This window comes from Mastomys coucha, unplaced genomic scaffold, assembly GCF_008632895.1.
Source record: "Mastomys coucha isolate ucsf_1 unplaced genomic scaffold, UCSF_Mcou_1 pScaffold13, whole genome shotgun sequence".
Lineage (NCBI taxonomy): Eukaryota > Metazoa > Chordata > Mammalia > Rodentia > Muridae > Mastomys > Mastomys coucha.
Genome location: NW_022196895.1, coordinates 62,957,578 through 62,968,600, shown reverse-complemented (window position 1 = coordinate 62,968,600; position 11,023 = coordinate 62,957,578). Strand labels below are relative to the sequence as shown.

At 45.5% G+C, this 11,023-nt stretch overlaps 1 long non-coding RNA gene across 1 annotated transcript; it reads left to right on the top strand.

Annotated features, from left to right (window-relative positions):
* The first annotated feature begins 3,568 nt into the window (after positions 1–3,568).
* LOC116087291 lies at positions 3,569–10,671 on the top strand. Its single transcript, XR_004117350.1, has 3 exons — positions 3,569–3,722; positions 4,191–4,383; positions 7,527–10,671. It is a non-coding gene; the product is annotated as an uncharacterized LOC116087291 (long non-coding RNA).
* The last annotated feature ends 352 nt before the right edge of the window (positions 10,672–11,023 follow it).

The window sequence follows — 11,023 nt, the reverse complement described above, 5'->3', positions numbered from 1 at the left end:
TTTTTAAGCTCACCCAAGCTAGAAACCTCTGGGCAAAGGGAACCTCCTTTGAGAAAATTTGTTCATCACATTGGCCTGGAGGCAAGTCTGTGGTGCTTTTTTTTCTTGATTAGTGATAGATTCTCCACTGTGGACAGTTGCTATCCCTGGGCAGGTGTGCTCCTCAGTTGGATGAGAAAGCAGGCCAGTGAACAGGGTTCCCCTGTAGTATCTGCTTCAGTTCCTGCCTTGAGCTTTTTGTCTTGACTTTCCTCAGTGATAGACTACATAAGCTGTAAGAGAGAAATCCTTTCTTCTCCAAGTTGCTTTTGGTCTTTATCCCAGCGATAGAAAGCAGACTAGTACAAGAGGAAGGGCCAAATAAAGTTTTTAATCTCAAGACTGTCCTTCCTTATAAGAGAACTTATCTTAAGGCCTTGCTTTGTTTGTTTCTCCTCAGGTAACTAGAATCAACAAAAACAGAGATGTCATTTCCTCGTAACCAAGTATAACAGTCCATTTTCATCAATGTTGTCCTATTGTTTTACTGCTGTGAACAGACACCATGACCAAAGCAACTCTTATACATTTAATTGGGGCTGGCTTATAGGTTCAGAGGTTCAGTCCATTATCATCAAGGTGGGAGCATAGCAGCATCCAGGCAGACATGGTGCAGGAGGAGCTGAGAGTTCTACATCTTCATCTGAAGGCTGACTTCCAGGCAGCTAGGATGAAGGTCTTAAAGCCCACTACCCACAGTGACACACCTACTCCAACAAGGCCACACCTCTTCCCACAGGGCCACACCCTCTGATTAGATATTGTCCGTCTTCCTCTTGCTCCTATTAAAGGCCCATCTCCCCGTCTTTCAGTGTGCTTGTCTCTGTCTTCCTTCTCTCTTTTGTCTGCCCACAGTCCTTGATCTCTGCTGAATTATTCCCATCAGGAATTCAAGTCCTGTTGACTCCTCAGCCTCATTTCCCTTAGGTACCATCAGAAGTAGCTTCGGTGGTGCCCATCTTAGACCTCCTCGGCTGTCAGGGCCAGTGACTGCTTCTGAAAGCATCCTCAGGCTCAGCTGCCTTTGGTCAGTTCTTGGGACTGGGCTTTATAATGTTCTTTGGGAATGGTCTCTCTTGAGCCTTTTTCTTCTCATGGCCCTTCCTGGTCACCTCCGCATGGCCTCTGCTCTTGTCCCTTTATCTCTGAGTGAATCCCAAAGCTTAGCTCTGAGCTCCCTTCTGTCTCCAAGCTGTAGTTTAAAGTAGGCCCTTGGTAGGAATCCTGCGCACGGAGTCCTTCCCTGGGCCGCTGGATCCTGGACTTCTGTGACTCATGCTTCGACATCTAGTGATCGCCTCATTTTCATCCATGGGAAGTCAAACTCATGCTCCCTTTGCCCAGCTTCTTTACCTCTCTTCTGCAGCTCAGATGGGAAGAGCAGCATGCTGGCGGCAGAAGCTCCTGCCTTCTGCTTCCCTTGTTTCTCCTTTTCAGGCTCTGTGTCAATCAGAGGAGTATACACGGGCTGCTGTTACTTTCCTCCTGGCATGTATTTCAAATCCTTCTCTCTCCGCTGCCTCCTTATTAGGAACTCAGATGATTTTCGTCTTGTGCTCGGAAGGTACCCAATTGAAGGATTTTGCTGCTCCCACTACAATGTGTTTTCCTAAACATTTGAAAGGGAAGCCGGTGTGTCACTCCGTTGCTTGTGTGGCCAGTGATTTCCTTTTACAGTCGAGGCAAGTATCATCTTTGAAGGGACTCTGGCCAGCTCGAGCATGAGGAACATGGCTCTGGCAGGCCTTGCCCTTCTCCCTATTCCTTCTGCCTTGCTTAAAAGCATTAGATGACATTCCTAAAGCTAGCCACCAAGGAGCATCCCCTTCTTTGTCCACTTGCTCCTCCTGAGGCTGACTGCCAAAGCACTGAAGTGCAGCAATCGGAAGCCCCCTTTGGCTACCCTAATGAACATACATGGCCAATTAAAATTAAACACCTCATCCTAAAACAGGGTTTCCTCTTTTCTCTTTATAAACCACCATTTTCCTATGGGCCATGTCTGTCTCCATTCTATCCAGAGGCAGTTCTTTGTCCCCTCCTGGACAAACATCCCTGCCCCCTTCCCTTGTCCTCTTCCCCTTCTCCTTCATCCTTTATCTGTTTTTGTCTCTTATTGCCTGTTCTCTGCCACTCTGGAGAAAATAAATCTCTTTTGTGCTGAAAATTTGGTCTTGGGGGTCCTGAGCCGACAGCTTTTCTTTCAATCTCTCTTTGACCTAGTTAGATGTCCCGAATGACCTAGATTCGGCCTTAGTTGCCCCCCTGCCGCTTTCCCTTCACACAAGTAGGCTTTCCTTCTAGTTCTTAGATACTGGATTCCTTTCTGACTTTGGGGCCTTTGAAATTGTCTCTCCATTGGCCTGGAAACTTTTTCAAGTAGCTTCCAGGCCAAGGAAGCAGAATAGCTTCAAGCATAGTGAATGACTATGAATAAGTGGAAGGTCTTTAAAAGGTGGCATCCCCAAGAGGGGAAGAAAAAGAGACTGGATAAAATGGGAAGAAAATGGGAGATGGATCCAGAAAGCGAGGAGAGTGCTTCCCCAACACCCGTCTCACATCCTGTGCCAAGAGCAGATTCTCCGAGGTTGATTTCTCCTTCTCCAAGGAAGGAGAAAGGATTAAGCTTATGTCCTTTTTATTTCTTATTCCATGTACTTTGGTGTCTTGCCTGCGTGTGTGAGGAAGTCAGATCTCCTGGAACAGGAATGACAGTCGAGTTGCCATGTGGGTACTGGGAATTGGACTCAGGTCATCTAGAAGGGCAGCCAGTGCTCTTAATGGCTGAGACATCTCTCCAGCTGCAGCTTGTGTGTTTTTTGATTCTAGGCTGAGGCACCAACATTGCAGCAAGACCCAGCGGTGAAGAGAGGTGCTGGTGTGAAAGGAGACTCACCGATATATAGCTCACTCCAGAAAAAAAAGTGACAGGTCGTGTCATCAGATCAAGGGAGCCACACACATGTGTAGCTCTACAGATAGGGGTCTCAGAGCTGCACAACCACCACACATAAAGCTACTCAACTTATATCTCAGTTATGTGGATAAAAAAAAAAAAAACCCAAGGAATGGGCTGGGAATGGAGAGGGCATACTGTTGCTGGCTGCCTGGATTGTGAGCGCCACTGACAGACATTCTACATTTCCCTGGTCACATACCTTGCTCAGTGATATCATAGTGGTAGCCATGGTGGGAATAGGTATACTACAGGAAATTAACAAATGTTAGAAATCAGGGCCTTTTTTCTTGTTTCATGTCTTAGAGGCCCTGACTTTGACTAGCACACAAATGACAACAGATCTATAACTTGCCAAACCGTCTGGATAGTCTCCAATTAGAAATATAATTAATTAATAGGAAATACATCTTATTTTCTTACCGCTTTATTCATCCTCCTCTCTTGAGTGTTTATTCGGGTGAAGACCAATGCTTACTATGATGATGGATGGGAGTCAAGGTGACAGGTTTACTTACAATACTTGTGAGGCATTGCTATTGTGAAGTCAGGTTCTAGAAGGGCACCTCTCTCTGCCTGACTTTGAGATGAGAGGCAAGGTTCACCTTCTGCTTTCTAGGAACACAGACCATGCTCCAACTCCAAACCTGGACTGAGGGTGGTAACTCCAGAGACTGGGCCACCTGCTCCAGAAATAGGCTTTATCACAATCCTTGCAGCTATCAGGGTATGGTTTCTATTCTATGTCCTTGGCAGTGCATGCTCTCTGTGGAAGTCAGGTCTAGTTACCGTCAGTAGTCTAACCACAACTTACGGTAGTGGCACCCTTTACTTTGGGAGCTAGCTGATGGGAAACAGTATTAGGAAGAGCTTGGAAGAAGTTCTGAGTGATGGGGCCAGCAGCTCTACCAGATGAGCAACTAACTATATACGCCCAATTATGAAGCCAGACACCAGGGAGGAGGCTGGAAGCGGGTAGCCTCTGAACAGGGCAGATACTGAATGTGTTTTGAGCTAAGGTTTTCTAGGGATACCCATTGGCAAAAATGACTTAGGGATATGAGGGTTTAAGTGGGTTGCGACTTCCTGTCAGTGCAGAGATGGGACAGAGAGCTTAGTGACGAAGCAGTGAGGGTCAGTTCAAAACCTACACCGGGAAGTAACCATCTTTATCTTTCTCTGTGTTGGAACCCAGTCCACCGGCTGCTGGGATTGGGGCTCCCTATCTCAAAAGAGGTGTGCTCTGGCTGGCACCTCTGTGTTGTAAACCATCGAGCTGGTCCTGATGAACTGTGTATGTCATGCAAATGCAGACAATAGAGCGACCAGGAGAACAGGAATCACTTTGCAGACAGAAAAGGATGAAATAGCTGCTCAGAGGAATCAGGGTAAGAAATGGGAAGTTCCCTGGGCTTTTTAAGCTGTTCTCTTGGCCTTGAAGTCTTATAGGAGCACTATTCTGGCAACCTGAGCCATCCCTTAGGGCTTCTGTATTGTTTTGACTTGGTTACTTCTTCATTCTTCTCCTTACCTCTCTTGAGCTTGAGGCCTCTGCTGTATACTTCAGAGAGTTAACTTGGTCTCCTTCATTCTTTAGATGTTTGGAAGGGGCCGTGTCTAAATTTGTCTCCACAGTCCTACTGTGTATCGCGGAGCCTGAAAATGTCAGGAGCTCAGAGTTGTGAGACGCAGTGGCTGCAGACGCAGTGTATTAATGACATGGATTAAAGAGTGGTGACACAGGGCTGGAGAGATGGCTCAGTGGTTAAGAACATTGGCTGCTCTTCCAGGGGCCTGGGTTCAATTCCCAGCACCCACGTGGCAGTTTACAACTGTTTGTAACTTCTGTGTCTAGGGGTCTGACATGCTTTCGCATACATTCAGGCAAAACACCAATCAATGCTTATAAAATAAAAATGAATAAACATTTTAAAAGGCGTTGAGAGGGATATGAGGAGGAGGAAAATAGAGAGCCAAAACTTCTAAGAAATTGAGTTTTGAAGGAAAAACTGTGCAATGATTCAGTTGAAATGATTCAGCCCGACAGGAGGGCCCAGGCCAGAAGAATGTTTATGCTTCCTGGTATGACCAAGGATGGGGCTAGGCTACAGCAGCCCAGTTCTGACTGTTCAAGTCAGAACTTACTTTAAATGCTAGACTTCTGGACCTTGAATCCAAATATTCTTTTGATTCAAAGCACTTCGGTGTTAAGGAAGACGCTTAACACCACTAGACTTTCTTGTGGGTGGCCCCATGAGCTGAAGCAGGGATGTGCACCAGGGTGTCTACCTTTCTCTCTTCCTTCCTTCCTTCCTTCCTTCCTTCCTTCCTTCCTTCCTTCCTTTCTTTCTTTCTTTCTTTCTTTCTTTCTTTCTTTCTTTCTTTCTCTCTCCCTCTTTCTTTCCTTTCTTTCTCTTTCTCCCTCTTTCTCTCTCTTTCCTTTCTCTTTCTTCTCTCCCTCTCTCTCTTTAGAAATAGATATGTGATCTCCAGCTGCTTTAGACAAATGTCCTTATGTAGGCCCTCAAAAGGCCCCGTGTGCTGAGAAGGCACAATATCCTATAGTGCAATGATCACTAGACCCCAGCTCTACTGAGAAAATAGGAAGTAGTGTTTAAATTCAAAATAAAGAGTAAAAAAAGGAGATCATGATGGCTCCTAAGGGATTGAGGATTTTATTATAGATATAAAGGGAAAACAGAGACAGAGACAGAGATGTCAGGGAGAGTCCAGAGTGAATGTAGCTAGACTGAGCAGGGGCCATGTGAGGAGAGAGGGGAAGGGAAAGCAAGACAGGTAGGCAGCCTGGAACAACAGACTTGCCAAGCGTCTGGCATAGTCAAAATGACTGAGTTGTATATGAGCCAGAGAAGCTGGGGAGAGGGAAGCTCAGCCTAGAGCCAGGGCTGGACAAGTTTGGGGTAAAGGGCAGGGTATAACCAACCAGGTAGGTGGGGACTGATAGGATGCTGGGAGAACCTGGCAGCCAGCATCGGCTTTGATATGTTAAATAAGCACCTGAGTTAGCTATTTGTCCAGGGTTTGAGACCTAATGGTGTCTAGCCCTGGAGTAAACACTGAGGGAATGTGGTACCATGCCCCAGTGTGGCACTGAGTGGCAGTTGCTCGGGGGCAGTTGACTGGCAGCAGTTGGAATCTGAGGCAGTTGGGAAAGGTGGTTCCATGGAACAGCTGGTGATGATTTCAGCAACGAGGGCTTTTATTCTGTGGCAGGTGCTGCAGGTCACAGGCTGGGGCTGAGGGAGGCTCCCAGCACTGAGTTGTAGATGAGCCAGAAAAGCCGGGGAGAGGGAAGCTCAGCCTAGAGCCAGGGCTGGACAAGTTTGTTAACTTGCTTCTTAACTGTGTGTTAAGAAACATACCTCTTGATGCTCTTAAAGTGACTGTCAGTGAGTTTGGGATCAAGTCCTGTGAACAGCTAGAAGAATGAACCCAAAGAGCAGCAGGATGAGGCAGGGAGGGGTTTTGGAAGGGTCTGGCCCATAAAGAGCAAGCTCTTCTGCTTCCAATGCCCGGGCTGCTTGAGTGTATCCCAAGCCTACATCAGAGCTTGGTGGCCAGGCTATCACCAGATGCAGCCACAGGGTGCCCACGTAGTGTTACCAACCAGCCAAGAAGCAAGTGGGCAGACTTATGTCTAGAGCAGTATCGAACAAGGGGAGCAGCACCTGGCCAAGTTTGTTGGACTTGACAATACTTGTGGCTCCTAATTCCCAAAGGCTTTCTGATGTGTGTAGAGAAGGACCGCAGCTTACCAATACCTGGTGGATCTAGTGGGCAGCAGCCACACTGTTTTCCTGACAGGTTGTCTGCCTGACTCCAAGTTACTCACCCTAAGGCATTTAGAGTTGGTCCCTGTGATGTCCTCATCTGACCTTCAGGCCAGTCCTAGCCTTGCTTACTGAAGAGGGTTTTCTTCACCTCCCTGGAAGGCTTCCCTAGGACTTGGGTGCTGAGCCCTAGGTTTCCCCAAGATCCCAGGGCCTCTCTACTGCACATGGTCGGTCCCTGCTTCCTGTCACTTTGTTCATAGTCTTTATCACAAGGACACGTACTTTTCTAGCTAGGTGCGATTCCCCACAGCAGGTTTATGTGGCAGAGCCTTCATCTTGCACAGCACGGAGTGTACCCACACTTGTGTATATGGGGTAGAAGAGTAGTGGGGGCACAGTAGAGTTACTCCCCTTGATGACAATGTCCTCTGCTGGCAGGAGGACGGCCGTCAGCATGCCGAGGCAGCTTTGATGTTTCCAACCTGAGGCTGCAGAGTGGTTTCTCAAAATACCCAGCTCTTTGCACGAGGTGTCCTCTGGTCTCTCTTCCACACCGGACACCCCGCCGTCTCTCCACTTGGCAAGCCAGTTGCTCCCTAATATTTTCCTCCGTTTTCTCTTCCTCTGAGTTATTTGTAGGATTTATTTTGTGATTAATTTTTTTGCTACCTGATTGATAATTGAGGTGTCTCTAATTTTTTTCTTTAATGTGTGCATTTCTTTTTTTTTCTCACTAGGTTCTTTATGTGGATTCTGTACTTCTCCAAAGCACCTTGTAAACATACAAATGAAACAAAACTTTAATAAAATTCTATTAAATCTGCAGATTGAAAAGGAGTAATATATGTTAGTCCTTATAATGTCATGGATCGCATGTAGCCATGCTTTTTTTTTTTAATACTATTTTAATTATTTCTGTGTCCTTAAATCCTTGAGCTCATGCCTGGAATGTTAATAGATTTTGAGTGAGTTTATCTTTTAAAACAGAGTAGGATAAACACTAGCTAATCCTAATTAATCCACTGCATGTTTAGTAGTTCCAGTAAATAACAAAACAACAAGACAGCAATGAATAGGATTTAAAATTTTTGGCTGACTTGTAAATCATTGAACTCAACCAATGTGATGGATTTGGCATGTCATCACATATCTCAGTAGGGAAATATTTGGATTATAGAAATTTACACCACAATCAAGCATTTTTTTACTTCAGGGGCGTTAGGTCTCAAACCTGGGCTAACTGAGCTGTTACATTAGCAAAGCAGAGAAAGTCTGGGAGGTTTTCCCCACATCCCTCAGCCCCTACCTGTTGTAGGGTCCTCCTGGCATACCCTGACTACTACCCTAAACTTCTCCAGACTAGTGACTGGGCTGGGCCGCCTTTTCCCCAGCTCAGCAGCTCTTCCCTACATAGCCCAGCCATTTCGCTATGCTGGTCCTTTTGGCCTTTTGACCTCTTGGTCTCCCCTCTCCTCTGTCCTCATATGGCCCTGCTCAGTCTGTTGGTCATGTCCATTCTGGACTCGTTTACATGTCTGTCTGTCCCTCTCTATGTGCTCTCCCTCATATCTACAATAAACCACCTCCTCCACTATACCTAGGAGCAGTCGTGTCCTTCTATTTATTTAATTTGTTGGATACAGTCCCGAGGCACAGTAGCAAGAGTAGTGCAAAACAAAAGGGTGGGGTGTTGTTCCTGATTTCTATTATTAACCACAGGAATGACTTTGGACTGGGCACACCTCCAGGGCCTGTTAAAGACTTGTCTATAAACAGAGTTCTGTCAGGTTTCTTCCAGTTTTAATACTGGGAGATTTACTTCCTGATCATGGTGGTGCACCTGAAGGTCACTGCGATGAAGTGGGAAATGACCTGGTGAGAGACTGCCAACTTTGGTTGTGGGGGACAGTAAAATATATAATAAGAAACTTAAGCTTAACTTCAGAGATTTACAAGTATTATACAGAGCTTTTTTTTTTTTCTAAACATGTTACATGTTGAAACAAAGGTATTAACCTTCGTTATATCAAGTGAAGGTCTTTAGAGCCGAGGACTAGAGCTTAGGCCTTGAGATTCATCATTGTGTATAGAAAGATTTAGCCTCCAGGGATTTGAAGGAGACAGTGTATGAAAAGAATGGGCCAAAAGCATCTTCAAGAACGAAATGCATCTCCAAAAAGCAAGTGGTAGGATTATGAGGAAGATAAGATACCTTAAACTCATTTTTAATATGGTGACAATTCCACCATTAACTTCATAGCATTTGGGTTAAATACTTGCCAAACACACTTAGAAAGGACATTTCTGGATCTCATTTTCTATTAGAACAATAGAGTTGGAACAGATGATCCTTGACTCTCTTTCAGCTTTGGCAACATGTGGTTTAATTTTGAATCTCCGAGTAATAGAGGAATCCCCCATACAACCCTCTCCCATCTTTGGTTTACTGACTTTTTCTCTGGGGTTAGAAGGGCCAAAGGCTAAAATTGCTACAACCTGCACCCACTCCTAAGAAATGCTGTGCCAAATTAATTCTGTCATGTCTCCAGTTAGGGACATCCTCTGCCAGTGCTGATGGGTCCAAAGAGGAAATCTCACATGGTTAGAGCGCCAATGGCCAGTTACTAGTGGAATAAGCCAGCAGTTGCTTGGGACGTTCCTCAAGATCTTTGCTCTTTAAGTCTTTCTTACTCACAGTGGTATAGTTCCCCGTTAGTCACTGTCAATTCAAGTGAAGAAAAATGTCGCACGTCTACCTGGGTTGTTTCCTTCCTCTCATGAGCTGGATGATTGTTCAAAAGGATGACAGTTTTGGTTGGGTGGCCCAGCAGCCTGAAGCTCGAAGAGATATGCTTTAGTTGGCCCTTGCCTTGCATTTTGACCAATGAAAGAGTTCTTTTAGATCACCAAAACTGGTAATGATTAGTATGATTACCAATGACTGTAATGTCTCTGAGGGCTCTCAAATACACTGCGCCTATACGTGTCTGCAAGGGTTTTAAGAGTAAATTTAGTATGCTTGGTAGCTCTCAGTCCTATTGACTCACATCACAGCTTGTGATCCCTCCACATCTCTGTCAAGATGTGTGATCCCACCTTAAACTTGGTTAAGCAAAACTAAGAATTTGACCAGATAATTCAGAAGCCTTGAAATAACAATAGCTTCAGTGTTGATTATGTCCAGGGGCTTAAATATGATCAAGACTCTTACTAAATCTTGAGCCTTCCTGTGTCCTTGTGTTGGCACTGTTTCTGGGTAAGATCCCCATGCATGGTGGCAAATGTGGCTCATGTCATAGTTCTCTGAGACTCAGAAGAAGAAAAAAAAGTGACTCTTATCTCATAATTCCAGTTAATATTCTGGTAAGAGGTCTGACTGGGCAAACATGGGTCACAAGCCTTCTATTGCTGTTGTCACTGTACAACTGTGGAGAGAAAATCCCCGAAGAGCCTGGCCAGGGGTACCTCCAAGCGTTAGTACTATGGATGCAGGGGAGAGGTGCTACACAGGTGCTGGTTGACTATGTGGTTCCTCACATAGTTATGGGCACCTTTCCAGGAGAACCAGAGAAGGCCCTTAGACCACATTGTTGTAAGTCAATGCCTTCTGTACAATTGCTTGATGTCAACAGTAGCTTTACTAAGTTTCCAGAAGGATCTCTTTCTGTTTACACTTCCTAAAGTGTATTTTGCTGTGATATGACCAACCATCGGGCAGGAGACCCTTTGCCACTGGAATTATTGCTTTTCTTGGACATCTTTAAGCATAGATCTGGCACGATACCTGGGGACAGTCTAGACTCCCACATCAGAGGCCCTGGATTCAAATTTAAGTTCATATTCTGAGTTGTGGCTGAGGCTTAGCCATATCACCCCAATTTCCTGATTGGTGCAAAAATCATCAGTTTCTTGTACTAGCTATAGAGGGTTTTGGGGGGAAGGGAGGCAATCTGCAGGAGACAGTGAATGGAGGTTTGCCTCTGTAAAAATCCAAGGGGCATCTAGAACAAAGGTCATGCATTGTATACTTTAATATCCCATATTAGACTGAACAAGTTTTTAAAAATATGTTGCCAGTTTATTAAAGTTCCCACTTAATGCTCAGTCAAGACAGAACTACCCGCTTTTGCTTCCACTGTGTGTGACAGCATCGTGAGTCCCAGGCCCTGAGTGGCCCTGGTGAGAGCCAGCGAGCCGGCTTTATTTCATGGGCCCTAGTGAGCCTTGCCGTTTT